This window comes from Pogoniulus pusillus, chromosome 19 (genome assembly GCF_015220805.1).
Source record: "Pogoniulus pusillus isolate bPogPus1 chromosome 19, bPogPus1.pri, whole genome shotgun sequence".
NCBI classification, from domain to species: domain Eukaryota; kingdom Metazoa; phylum Chordata; class Aves; order Piciformes; family Lybiidae; genus Pogoniulus; species Pogoniulus pusillus.
Window position 1 is genome coordinate 3,445,254 of NC_087282.1, and position 14,235 is coordinate 3,459,488.

Sequence of the window (14,235 nt, forward strand, 5' to 3'; positions counted from 1 at the left end):
GGGAGGGAGGGAGGGGAGGAGGGAAGGAAAGGAGGAGGAGGAGGAGGAGGAGGAGAAAATGAGGAGGAGGAGGAGGAGGAGAAAAGGAGGAGGAGGAGGACGAGGAGAAAAGGAGGAGGAGGAAAGGGGAAGAGGAGGGAGAAAATTAAAGAAAAAATACAGAAAAAATAAACTGAAAAATAAAGGAAAAATGACAGGGGAAAGCAAAGGGAAAATACAGGGGAAACAAAGGGAAAATAAAGGGGGGGAATAAAGGGGGAATAAAGGGGGAATAAAGGGGGAATAAAGGGGGAATAAAGGGGGAATAAAGGGGGAATAAAGGGGGAATAAAGGGGGAATAAAGGGGGAATAAAGGGGGAATAAAGGGGGAATAAAGGGGGAATAAAGGGGGAATAAAGGGAAAAATAAATGGAAAAGTAAAGGGAAAAATAGAGGGGGAAAAAAACAGAAAGGAAAAAAATGTGAAAGAGAAACAGGAGGGAGAAAAAAAAGGAAGAGCAAAAACCCACCAACCCCAGTGCGCTCCCACAATGAAGGCACTAAAAATGCCCCACTCACTGATGCAAAATTGCAGTTATTGTTTATCCTCCCTCCACTTCACCCAGCGTTCCACACTGCGCACCAGGAAGAAGGCAGGCAAACAAGCGGCACATTAGTTAAGAGACCTTCCATTTTACTTTGGCAGCTCACGATAATGGAATTTAATTGTGGAAAAAAGCTGAATAATTTTAGCTGAATGTCATTTGGTTCATTCAAACTGGGAATCAGGGACATTTTTAACAAAGGTTTTCAAACTTCTTTTGAAATCAGGGAGCTGCTGCGCGCAGATAAGGGGAGAGGTTTGAGGATTCTCTATCGGAAATTTCAAGGTTTTTTTTCCATCTGCTTTTTCACATTAACTGGTAATTATCCAGAAAGGCACATAATAGTGCAGAAATGACAGAAGCTGACAAAGGTTTTCCTAAGATATGTAAATTGTCAGTGATAGGCAAGGTGCAACAGAAAGGCTTTCTACAGCACAATTATTTATGCCAGTTCCGTTTGCTTTTAGGGAGCGCTGATGGCGTACGGCACCGCCGCCTGCAGCACCGGCCCTTCGCCACCGCAGCGCCGGGAAGGTGGCAAAAACCTCAGCCTCAAGCTTGGTGGTCTCCTCCAGCTCTGCTCTTTTTTGCATTAAATAGGTGTGGGTAGTGATTTCTGAAGGTCTTATCCCAGCACGGTCCTTTCGTTTCTCATGCTGCATAAATACATCGTAGAATCGGTCAGGGTGGGAAGGGACCACAAGGAGCAGCCAGTTCCAACCCCCTGCCATGCCCAGGGACACCCTACCCTAGAGAAGGCTGCACACAGCCTCAGCCAGCCTGGCCTCAAACACCTCCAGCCATGGGGTATCAACCACCTCCCTGGGCAAACCATTCCAGCCTCTCACCACTCTCATGCTCAACAACTTCCTCCTCATGGCCAGGCTGACTCTCCCCACCTCCAGCTTTGCTCCATTCTCCCCAGTCCTGGCACTCCCTGATATCATAGAATCTTCGATCACATTGGGTGATTCTGTGCTCCACAACCTCCCTGGGCAACCTGTGCCAGTGTCTCACCACCCTCATTGCAAACAACTTCTTCCTAACATCCACTTTCAGTCTCCCCTCTGCCAGTTCAAACCCATTCCTCCTCCTCCTGCCATTACAAGACCTTGTCAATAGTCCCTCCCAGCCCTCCTGCAGCCCCCTTCAGATCCTGCAAGGCCACTCCAAGGTCTCCTCCAAGCCTTCTCTTCTCCAGGCTGCACAGCCCCAACTCTCTCAGCCTGTCCTCACAGCAGAGCTGCTGCAGCTCTCTCAGCATCTTGGTGGCTTCCTCTGCACTGGATCCAACACTTCCATGTCCTGCTTGTGTTGGGAGCTCCAGAACTGTACCCAGGACTGCAGGTGGGGTGTGAGGAGAGCAGAGCCAAGGGGCAGAATCCCCTCCCTTGCCCTGCTGCCCACACTGCTCTTGCTGCAAGCCAGCACAGGGTTGTGTCTGGGCTGTGTGCACACTGAAGGCTCCTGTTGAGCTTTGCATCAACCAAAACCCCCAGGTCCTTTTCCTCAGGGCTTCTCTCCAGCTCTCTAACACAGTGGCTAGGTTTGGTCTATCATTTCACCTTCCTCCCAGGAGCATTATTTGAGGGAGAGTGCATTAAAAGAGAAACTCAGTGTTGATGGCCTCTAGCCCTTTCCACAGACTGCATGTTCTGAGCTGTTTGAAAATGTCCAGATAACATCTAGTGGGACAGCTCAGTCCATCCAAATTTCCTGCTGGGATGATAAGATTTGAATACTTTTAGCTTATGCTCCTTAAGGGAGAAAAAAAAAAATCTCTCCCTCAACTGCCCAGGCACTCTCAGGAGTTACTACACCTTGGAGTGTAAAAATGCCACCTCCATGACATGTCCCTAGTGTGAGCTCCAGGTCTCAAAGAGGGTTTTACAACAGTATTTCAGCTCTCTGCTACACAAGTACAGGAATGGAAGGCAGTGGGTTTATAGATACTCATTTCAAAGGGGGAGCTTTGGGCTTCTGAGTCCTTCTGGGAGGTTAATTTTTATTTAGGGGGCAGCACATGGCAGAAATTCCTGCCTGACCCTGGGCACATTTGGCTCATCCTGGAATTACAGGCTTTAATTAACCTTTTCTGGGAACAGGACTTCATCTGTAACTACATATGTAACCAGAGGTTATAAGACCCTTAATGGATGAAAGGACTTTACCTATCAGTCCCCGATGTAGTGGTACCAGAGGTGTTATGGTGGTGTAATTACTTTGCATTAGCAGGTGAGTGATGTTAAGTTACCCTGATGGAGGGGAGTTTCCATGTGTGTGAGGGGGATGGAATTAATTTCCTGTATGGCAACCCTAAGGTAAGTTAATGGGAGCTGAGAGAAAGTAAACAAGGATGCAACACAATAGAGCTATATAAATAAAGCCACCCAGATTGCATTTGAAAGTCAATAGCCTTAGCTATTAGCTATAAGGACTCTGCGTCCTGACTCTAGTTTTGTTTTCCCAAATCAGAGGCATGGAGGTCAAACTCATATAAAAGGCTTTTAGGGTGGTGGAAAAGGATTTGCCCCCTCAAAACCAGGCTGCAGCCTGCTGTCCCAGGCAGTAGGTCCCTTGAGGAACCAGTCCAGGCAGGAGTATTTCCTTTTCTTTGAGAGAGGTTTTCTTTCAGCTGCTTTCATGTCATAAAGAATGAACACAAACTTCCAAATGCTGCTTTGCTTGGGCAGTGCTTAACTTCACCCTGCTGCTTTGCTTGGGCAGTGCTTAACTTCACCCTGCTGCTTTGCTTGGGCAGTGCTTAACTTCACCCTGCTGCTTTGCTTGGGCAGTGCTTAACTTCACCCTGCTGCTTTGCTTGGGCAGTGCTTAACTTCACCCTGCTGCTTTGCTTGGGCAGTGCTTAACTTCACCCTGCTGCTTTGCTTGGGCAGTGCTTAACTTCACCCTGCTGCTTTGCTTGGGCAGTGCTTAACTTCACCCTGGACCAGGGAATCAAGTCCAGCATCAGTAAGTTTGCAGATGACACCAAGCTAGGAGCAGGTCTAGAGATGTTGGAGGGTATCAGAGCCCTGCAGAGGAACCTGGCCAGGCTGGATGGGTGGGCAGAGGCCAATGGGATGAGATTGAACAAGGCCAAGTGCAGCGTTCTACACTTTGGCCACAACAACTCCCAGCAGCACTACAGGCTTGCAACAGAGTGGCTGAGAGCAGCCAGGCAGAGCTGGACTCAATCTCCTGTTCCAGATCATCAGTAAAGATGTTGAAGACAATTCTCCAAATACAGAGCAATGACCTGAATGCATCTTCTGGTTTGTCTGGGTTTTCTTCTGCAGCTTCTTGTTAGTCTTTAAAAGAGAGGGGAAAAAAAAAAAGGAATAGGGGAAAAATTAAACATATTTCACAGTAATTGAACTGTGCTCACATTAACTTACACTAAAATTATTTTTAATTAAATGAACTTCCCCTGTTTGTAGCTGGAAGGTACTTACGTGAGATAAAAACTCCATTCTAATAACACCGAGGCTCACCACCACTTAATTAGCATCACAACTCAAGGCAGACTGAGCAGGAAGGCAGTGGGCTTGTGCTGCTGGGTGGGAGTTTGGGGGGGGGAAAGAGATGCTCCCTCTTCCCAGCAGCTCCCCATCCCAGAGCCCACCCAGCGCTGCAAGGCACGCCGGGAGCAGAAATCACACCCGGCGCTTGACACAGTTTGTGGCAAAAGCAATTATAATTAACATTATATTAAATATTAAGTCAAGATCATAAAGTGTTGATTGGTACTGATTAGCTGTGTAATCCATAATTAGAAATCACTGCACCCTTCACCAGGTACTGTAGTGCTTCGCTTATGATTTCGCCGCTAAATTAAGCGAGTGATTCAGCTTCTGCATTTCATTTAGGGTAGAGCCACAGGCAGGCAGAGAAAGGCACAAGACCTGCTCCTGCTGAGGGTGGTCCTAAGCCCTCTATCCTGAAGGCAGCTCCAGCCTGCTTCCAAAGCCTTCACCCCAAAGGCAGCTCCCATAGGGCTGGGTGCTAGGTTGGACTGGATGATCTTGGAGGTCTCTTCCGACCTGGTTGATTCTATGATTCTAACAGAATGGTTTAGGTTGGAAGGGACCTCAAAGCTCAGCCAGCTTCAACCCTCTGCCATAGGCAGGAACACCTCCCACTACAACAGGTTGCTCAAGGCCTCCTCCAACCTGGCCTTGAACACCTCCAGGGAAGTTGTGGATGGTAGAATCAGCCTCCAGGCTCATGCAGTCCAACCTATTACCAATCAGCTAGAGCATGGCACTAAGTGCCCCATCCAGGCTTTTCTGCTGCAGTCAGTGGAATTATAGCAGACAACAACAGAGTTTATTTGCTTTAGGAATTCAATCCAACTCCTATCTAATCAATCATTAATTGAGGGTGCAGCTGAAGTAATTAAGCACACATAGCTAAACATTAAATTGCCTTTAAGGTTTTCTCACTCTTACATGTGATGACACAAGGAAATATCTAGACATGGTCTTGCTTGGTTTAATTTAGCAAAGAGCTTAGGCTCAATCATGAGTAAAACTCAGTCTAAACTGGTGGCATTAGATGTATACTTAGCATTAACTTTGCACTTTGGGACATGGTTTAATGGCTATGGTGGTGTTGGGTTGAAAGTTGGGCTTGATGATCCTGGAGAGCCTTCCCAACGAAAACAATTCCAAGCTACTTACCTGTGAGCTTCCAGTTCCACCAAGTACTTCAACTCATCAGGAGAGAGCTGAAAGAAACAGCTAAAAATAGAGTTCAGCCTAAGTAAGGAAGCTCAGCCAGCACCCGTGGGTGATGATACAGCAACTATCAAGTTAAGTTTCTGCCCTAGCTAGCCGGGGGGCCAACCAGGCCCCCCGGCCTTTAGATCCCCTCCACCATTCACCCAGTGCACACCACAAGGACTCACCAGGGATGATCTGAGGAGGATCCCTCTGCCCAGTTGGGCAAGCTTGGGGCTTGCCTTTCCTGGGGCTGATTATAAAGGGGAGTGGGAAGGGAGGGCAAAGTGGTTACACCTGGGGTGGGAGGAGACTCCAACAGGACCCAGGTGCTCTGGGTTTGGGGGAAATGCAGTGTGGGCTGGGAAAGGGCAGCTGTGGTGGAAAAGGGGAGGTGGTGCTGAAAGAAGGGAGATGGAGAGGAAAGGAGGAAGATGTGGAAAAGGAAGGAGATGGAAAGGAAATGAGGAAGATGGGAAAAGGGAAGGAAGATGGAGAGGAAATAAGGAAGATGGGGAAAAGGAAGGAGATGGAGAGAAAAGGAGGGAGATGGGAGGAAAGAGAAGGAGAGGAAATAAGGAAGATGGGGAAAGGGAAAGAGATGGAGAGGAAAGGAGGAATATGGAGGGAAGAGGAGATGGAGAAGAAATAAGGAAGATGGGGGGAAAGGGGAGATGGAGAGGAAATAAGGAAGATGAGGAGAAAGGGAAGGAGATGGAGAGGAAAGGAGGGAGGTGAGAGGCAAGAAGAGATGGAGAGGAAAGGAGAGAGATGGAGAAATGGGATAAAACAAAATAGTAAAAAGAAAACTGAACTGCAAAACAAAAATTCAAGTGCTCCTGCTCTGGCAGGGGTTGGGCTGGATGATCTGTCAAGGTCCCTTCCAGCCCCTGTGTTCTGTGATTCCCCACGTGCTTATCTGGTTTACTGAGCAGGGGAACATGTCTGAACCAAGAAAACACAGGAGAGTTTGTACACAGAGGTTTGCATGCTACTGATCTGCTGCAGAGCAGCTCTGGGGAGAAGAACCTGGAAATCCTGGTGGGCAACAGCATGACCACGAGCCAGCAACATGTCCTCATGGCCAAGAAGTGGTCTCCTGGGGGCCATTGAGAACAGTGTAACCAGCGGCTGAGGGAGGTTGTCCTCCCACTCTACACTGCCTTGGGCTTCATCTTCCAGTTCTGGCCTGAGCTAGATCATGGTCCTGCTCTGGCAGGGGAGTTGGACTCAATGATCTCTTTGGGTCCCTTCCAACCCCTGACATCCTGTGAGCCTGTGATCCCAGTTCAAAAGAGACAGGGAACTACTGCAGAGAGTCCAGCAGAGAGCCACTAAGATGGTGTGGGAATCTCTGATGTGGGGAGGAAAGGCTGAGAAACCTGGGGCTGTGTATCTTGGAGAAGAGCAAATTGAGGGGGGGACCTCATTAATGCTGATCAATACCTAAAGGGTGAGTGTTAGAAGGATGGAGCCACTGTCCCCAGTGGTGCCCAGTGATAGGACAAAGGGCAACAGATGCAAAATAGAATCCAGGAGGTTTCACATGACCATAAGGGAAAACTTTTTCACTCTGAGGGTGGCAGAGCACTGGAACAGGCTGCCCAGGTTGCTTCTGGAGCCTCCTTCTATAGAGGCATTCAAAATCCATCTGGGCACGTTCCTGTGTGATTTACCCTGAGTGATCCTGTTCTAGCAGCAGGGTTGGACTAGATGACCTTCAGAGGTCCCTTCCAACTCCCACCCTTCTGTGACTTTGTGATCTCTGAATCCCATTACAGAGCATCCAAACCCCCAGGTCACTCACATCCTTCCCTTGGGCATACAGCAACCTGAAAAAAAACTCAAAAGATGGCACCAGAAAGCACTCCCTAACCTTGTGTCTTCCTTGCTGAGATGTTTGTAGTGTAGGGCTCACCTCTGAGTCAGCAGTTAGGCAGGTAGATAATATTCCCATGCCATGACTCAAACCCAAGGTGTTTCTATTCCCTCAACTTTCATTGAGGGGGAAAAATAGTGCAAAGAAGAACAAAAGCAGAATTTCCTCCCTGCATGTGGTTGCTATGTTGGTAGCATCCCCTGCACTCAGCACTGCTCAGGCCACACCTGGGGTGCTGTGTCCAGCTCAGGGCCCCTCAATCCAAGAGAGATGTTGAGGTGATGGAAGGCATCCAGAGAAGGGCAGCAAGGCTGGGGAGAGGCCTGGAGCACAGCCCTGTGAGGAGAGGCTGAGGGAGCTGGGGGTGTGCAGCCTGCAGAAGAGGAGGCTCAGGGCAGAGCTCATTGCTGGCTACAGCTACCTGAAGGGAGGCTATAGCCAGGTGGGGTTGGGCTCTGCTGCCAGGCAAGCAGCAACAGAACAAGGGGACAGAGTCTCAAGTTGTGGCAGGGCAGGTCTGGGCTGGATGTTAGGAGGAAGTTGTTGTCAGAGAGAGTGATTGGCATTGGAATGGGCTGCCCAGGGAGGTGGTGGAGTTGCTGTGCCTGGAGGTGTTGAAGCCAAGCCTGGCTGGGGCACTTAGTGCCATGGTCTGGTTGACTGGACAGAGCTGGGTGCTAGGTTGGAGTGGATGATCTTGGAGCTCTCTTCCAACCTGCTTGATTCTACGAGTGCAGGAGGCTGCTGGGCACAGGGTGCTGCCTCTCCCAGTATAAACCTGCATTCGTATCAGCTCTTCTCTCCTCTCTGTGATGTACAACAAATCCATCCACCCAGCAGGCAGCCTCTTGGCTTGTGTAACACTCCAAATGTCTATTTTTTGCCTGCAGAACTAATGCATTAACTCAGAGAAGGAGCAGCAGAACAAGAGCCTGGAGCTGCTGCCTGCCCTAGAGCTCAAAGAACAGGGGTTGGATTGGTACAGCAGAAGGGAAAACACTCCCCTCCAAAGTGGTTGCAAAGGGCAGGTCTCTGAAGCCCCTTCTTAAACACTGAAGGTATTTTCATGTAAAAATATCTACTTAAAGGCAGGCTTAACCTCAAAATGACATTTGCCAGTTGAAAAAGTATATATATAAATATATATATATATAATATGTTTATATCTATGTAAAATGATATATGTATATATATAAATCACCTCCCAAAATGTCTTATTTCTCCTTCCTTTATTTTTTCCCCAATTAAATTAATTTGAAATGAGTGAAAAACGTTTCATACCCTAAGATGCTGAAACCTCTGGTGTCAGCTGAAACAGCCACTTCTGCCCCCAGCCTCAGCCCTTGCTGCAGGCACTGCTGCTTTGAAGCCTTTTGAAGTGTCTGTGGCACAGGCAGAGGCTCTCAGCAGAGCAAGCCACTCGTTTTCTGTGTATTTCATGTGTGAAGTGTGGGTGGGACATGGATTTCCACCAAGCCTGTGCAAGAGTTCTTGATTCACACACCAAAACTGCAGGAACAATACACTGAAGGCTCTGCTGAGACCATCCATACAGGTGCCTTGTGCCCAAGCTCAGGTCACTTTAGGACCATCCTGAAGATCCAACTGAAGTTACCTGCTGACCTTCAGAGAGACTGAAAGGGTTTGGTTAGTTGTGCCTATGGAATCATAGAATTACAGAATCATGGAATCAGAGTCACCCGGGTAGGAAGAGACCTCCAAGCTCATCCAGCCCAACCTAGCACCCAGCCCCAGATAATCAACCAGTCCATGGCACTAAGTGCCCCAGCCAGGCTTGGCTTCAACACCTCCAGGCACAGCCACTCCACCACCTCCCTGGGCAGCCCATTCCAATGCCAATCACTCTCTCTGACAACAACTTCCTCCTCACATCCAGCCTAGACCTCCCCTGCCACAGCTTGAGACTGTGTCCCCTGGTTCTGTTGCTGGTTGCCTGGCAGCAGAGCCCAACCCCACCTGGCTACAGCCTCCCTTCAGGTAGCTGCAGACAGCAATGAGCTCTGCCCTGAGCCTCCTCTTCTGCAGGCTGCACACCCCCAGCTCCCTCAGCCTCTCCTCACAGGGCTGTGCTCCAGGCCCCTCCCCAGCCTTGCTGCCCTTCTCTGGACACCTTCCAGCACCTCAACATCTCTCTTGAACTGAGGGGCCCAGAACTGGACACAGCACTCAAGGGGTGGCCTGAGCAGTGCTGAGCACAGGGGCAGAATAACCTCCCTCGTCCTGCTGCCCACACTGCTCCTGAGCCAGCCCAGGATGCCATTGGCTCTGCTGCCCACCTGGGCACTGCTGCCTCATCTTCAGCTCCTCTCTACCAGCACCTCCAGCTCCCTCTCTTCCTGGCTGCTCTCAGCCACTCTGTCCCCAGCCTGTAGTTCTGCTTGGGGTTGTTGTGGCCAAAGTGCAGAACTCTGCACTTGGCCTTGTTCAATCTTATCCCATTGGCCTTTGCCCACCCATCCAGGTCCCTCTGCAGGGCTTTCCTACCCTCCAACAGTTCCACAGCTGCTCTCTCCTCTCCCAGCATTAGGAGTCCCTGTTCTAAAGCTTAAACTTGCATAACCACACTAAGAAAGCTTGAAAACACCAGGAGCAAAGTGGCTGTGCCTGTGCCCACCAGAGATGTGAGCTGTGAAGCACTTGACTGAGCTGCCCTGCCTTTATTTTGGGGAGATGATGCAAGAACAATGAAAGAAATGTAATTAATGGCTGGGCTTTGGAGCTAATGATTTGACTGATCCCCTCAGGGATCAGTGCTGGGCCCCATCCTCTTTAACATCTTCATAGATGATCTGGATGAGGGCATCGAGTCAGTCATCAGCAAGTTTGCAGATGACACTAAGCTGGGGGCAGATGTGACTGAGCTGGAGGGCAGAAGGGCTCTGCAGCGGGACCTTGACCGCCTGGACAGATGGGCAGAGGCCAATGGGATGGGGTTCAATAGCTCCAAGTGCAGGGTGCTGCACTTTGGCCACAACAACCCCATGCAGAGATACAGGCTGGGGTCGGAGTGGCTGAGAGCAGCCAGACAGAGAGGGATCTGGGGGTACTGATTGATACCCACCTGAACATGAGCCAGCAGTGTGCCCAGGTGGCCAAGAGAGCCAGTGGCATCCTGGCCTGCATCAGGAATGGTGTGGTCAGCAGGAGCAGGGAGGTCATTCTGCCCCTGTACTCTGCACTGGTCAGACCACACCTCGAGTACTGCGTTCAGTTCTGGGCCCCCCAGTTTAGGAAGGACATTGAGATGCTTGAGCGTGTCCAGAGAAGGGCGACGAGGCTGGTGAGAGGCCTCGAGCACAGCCCTACGAGGAGAGGCTTAGGGAGCTGGGATTGGTTAGCCTGGAGAAGAGGAGGCTCAAGGGTGACCTTATTGCTGTCTACAACTACCTGAAGGGTGGTTGTGGCCAGGAGGAGGTTGCTCTCTTCTCTCAGGTGGCCAGCTCCAGAACGAGAGGACACAGCCTCAGGCTGCACCAGGGGAAATTTCGGCTCGAGGTGAGGAGAAAGTTCTTCACTGAGAGAGTCATTGGACACTGGAATGGGCTGCCCGGGGAGGTGGTGGAGTCGCCGTCCCTGGGGCAGTTCAAGGCAAGGTTGGATGTGGCACTTGGTGCCATGGTCTAGCCTTGGGCACTGTGGTAAAAGGTTGGACTTGATGATCTGTGAGGTCTCTTCCAACCTTGGTGATACTGTGATACTGTGACTCAGGGTGTAACGACCTTGATTCTGGAAGTGTGGGTCGAGAGGCAGTGTCTCTGCCTGTGTATGCAATGGGAAAGCTCCACCTCAGTGCCCAGCAGGGCTCACTCAGAGGTTGGTTTGTCTTAAGTTGTTTCATTTCCCTACTTTTTGTGGGTTTTTTGGCAGGGACAGCTTCAAAATCTCTGCCTCTGTTTCCAAATGAGCTGCATTTCTTCTCCACGCGATGCAATTATTCCAGCCTGTAACTGATGAGGTTTAATCAGCAGTAAAAGCTTCAGATCCTCAAGCAGCCAGTTCAGTCTGTGCTGTCTGAGCAGCATTTCTGAGCAGCTTCTCCTTCAGAATAGTTTTTAAATGGGAGAAAAGTAGAAAACCTTTCTTACACCATCTGAAACTGAGGAAGAATCACATCCTGTGTCTTCACTAGGAGAGCCCTGCAGAGGGACCTGGCCAGGCTGGATAGGTGGGCAGAGGCCAATGGGATAAGATTGAACAAGGCCAAGTGCAGAGTTCTGCACTTTGGCCACAACAACCCCAAGCAGCACTACAGGCTGGGGACAGAGTGGCTGAGAGGAGCCAGGCAGAGAGGGACCTGGGGGTGCTGGGAGAGAGTAGCTGAAGCTGAGGCAGCAGTGCCCAGGTAGCCAAGAGAGCCAATGGCATCCTGGGCTGGCTCAGGAGCAGTGTGGGCAGCAGGACAAGGGAGGTTCTTCTGCCCCTGTGCTCAGCACTGCTCAGGCCACCCCTTGAGTGCTGTGTCCAGTTCTGGGCCCCTCAATTCAAGAGAGATGTTGAGGTGCTGGAAGGTGTCCAGAGAAGGGCAGCAAGGCTGGGGAGGGGCCTGGAGCACAGCCCTGTGAGGAGAGGCTGAGGGAGCTGGGGGTGTGCAGCCTGCAGAAGAGGAGGCTCAGGGCAGAGCTCATTGCTGTCTGCAACTACCTGAAGGGAGGCTGTAGCCAGGTGGGGTTGGGCTCTGCTGCCAGGCAACCAGCAACAGAACAAGGGGACACAGTGTGAAGTTGTGCCAGGGGAGGTCTAGGCTGGATGTGAGGAGGAAGTTGTTGTCAGAGAGAGTGATTGGCATTGGAATGGGCTGCCCAGGGAGGTGGTGGAGTCACCATCCCTGGAGGTGTTCAAGAAGAGACTGGCTTGGGCACTTAGTGCCATGGTCTGGTTGACTGGATAGGGCTGGGTGCTAGGCTGGAGTGGATGATCTTGGAGCTCTCTTCCAACCTGCTTGATTCTATGATTCTGTGATTCTGTTTCCCCCAGCAGGATTTGTGCAAGGTGAGTGATGATAGGTGTTGGCTCAGCAGAGTGAGGGCAAGGCTGCCTAATGGACATCTGCAGCGTTATCCTCTCCCTCTACTCTACTCTACTCTACTCTACTCTACTCTACTCTACTCTACTGAGGCCACATCTGGAGTACTGGGTCCAGTTCTGGGCTTCACAGTTCAAAGGAGTCAGGGAACTACTGGAGAGAGTCCATCAAAAGAAGCAAAGATGCTGAGGGAACTGGAGGAGCTCTGTGAGGAGAATAGGCTGAGATCCCTGGGGCTGTTTAGCCTGGAGAAGAGCAGACTGAGAGGGGAACTTCTCAATGCCTATCAATAGCTACAGAGTGGGAGGCAAGAGGATGGGGCCAGCAGTGTCCAGCGACAAGGACAAGGGACAACAGGCACAAATTGTAACCCAGGAGGTTCCAATTGAAGATAAGGAGAAAATCCTTCATTGTGAGGATGCCAGAGCATTGGAGCAGGCTGCACAGAATCATCACAGAATCAACCAGGTTGGAAAAGACCTCCAAACACATCCAGTCCAACCTAGCACCCAGCCCTGTCCAATCAACCAGGCCATGGGAGAAGAGCCCAACCCCACCTGGCTACAGCCTCCCTTCAGGTAGCTGTAGACACCAATGAGGTCTGCCCTAAGCCTCCTCTTCTCCAGGTTGCACATCCCCAGCTCCCTCAGCCTCTCCTTCATAACCTCCCTGGGCATGTTCAAGGCCAGGTTGGATGAGGCTTTGAGCGACCTGTTCTAGTGGGAGCCTGTGGCAGGGGGTTGGAACTGGCTGAGCTTTGAGGTCCCTTCCAACCTAAAGCATTCTATGACTCTATGAATTGTCTCCCTGGAAGGAAGGAAGGAAGGAAGGAAGGAAGGAAGGAAGGAAGGAAGGAAGGAAGGAAGGAAGGAAGGAAGGACAGACTGAGCAAAAGAGCAGCAAGGGGGTTGGAACTGGCTGAGCTTTGAGGTCACTTCCAACCTAAGCCATTCTATGTCTCTATGAATTGTCTCCCTGGAAGGAGGGAAGAACTGAGCAAAGGAGCTGCAAGGCTTTGACTTTTGGCTAACCTCCTCAGGTTCCCATAGCTGCCTTAAGTTTGGTGAATCTCCCAATACCTTACTTCACCAAAATCTCAAGACACATAACCCCTACTACATGAGCCTGCCTCCTGAGTGAGCTCCACAGGGCCTGTTTTTTTATCACCCAAGCTCCATTAATATTTCCTGCAGAGTGTTCAGTAAGTAGCAAATAAAGCAGGAAGTGTCCCAGATGTTGGAAAGAAAAAATGGAATTATTCATTGCTTACTAACGTCAAATGCTAATGTGAGAAAAGCATCCTTGAAGAAATCCTTGACTAAAACTCATCAGAGTGATGTGAAATCACTGTTTTAATTATGCATTTCTGAATGTATTTATTAGTCCCGGTTCTGATCTGACTTACAGATGTTTAACAGTGATAAGGGTCTGCTGCAGCCTTTGGAATTACTCATGATTTAGAGTGACAAAACTTGGATCAGAATTAGGTCCTTGTCACTGCTCTATAACATCCTTTCATCAAACTTCTTCACATTCAACAGATGAAAGAGACCGTGGTGTCTGCAATTTCCAGCCCCACCACTCAGCCCATTAGCTGAGGGGTTTGGGGGTTTTTTTTCTGCAAGTTCTGCTCCAGAAATGATGATTCTCACATAAACTTTTCTCTGCTTGAGTTATATTTTGGATTGGCAGACTCCTGGCGTGGTGGGGGCTGAAAGGGAAGTCTGCAGCAGCCGCTTTGGCTTCCCTGCTAAAGCAAGGCCAGCCCCAGCAACAGAACAAGGGGGCACAGTCTCAAGTTGTGGCAGGGCAGGTCTAGGTTGGATGCTAGGAGGAAGTTGTTGGCAGAGAGAGTGATTGGCATTGGAATGGGCTGCCCAGGGAGGTGGTGGAGTGGCCGTGCCTGGAGGTGTTGAAGCCAAGCCTGGCTGGGGCACTTAGTGCCATGGTCTGGTTGGTTGTCTAGGGCTGGAGGGGGCTCTTCCAACCTGGTTGATTCTATTCTAT

At 50.2% G+C, this 14,235-nt stretch overlaps 1 long non-coding RNA gene across 1 annotated transcript; it reads right to left on the reverse strand.

The window, feature by feature from the left end:
• Positions 1–652: 652 nt before the first annotated feature.
• LOC135183650 (uncharacterized) lies at positions 653–5,529 on the reverse strand. The gene is made up of 4 exons (XR_010305634.1): positions 5,494–5,529; positions 5,267–5,326; positions 3,844–3,895; positions 653–1,240 (listed from the first exon to the last, which is right to left on the reverse strand). It is a non-coding gene; the product is annotated as an uncharacterized LOC135183650 (long non-coding RNA).
• Between the last annotated feature and the right edge of the window lie 8,706 nt (positions 5,530–14,235).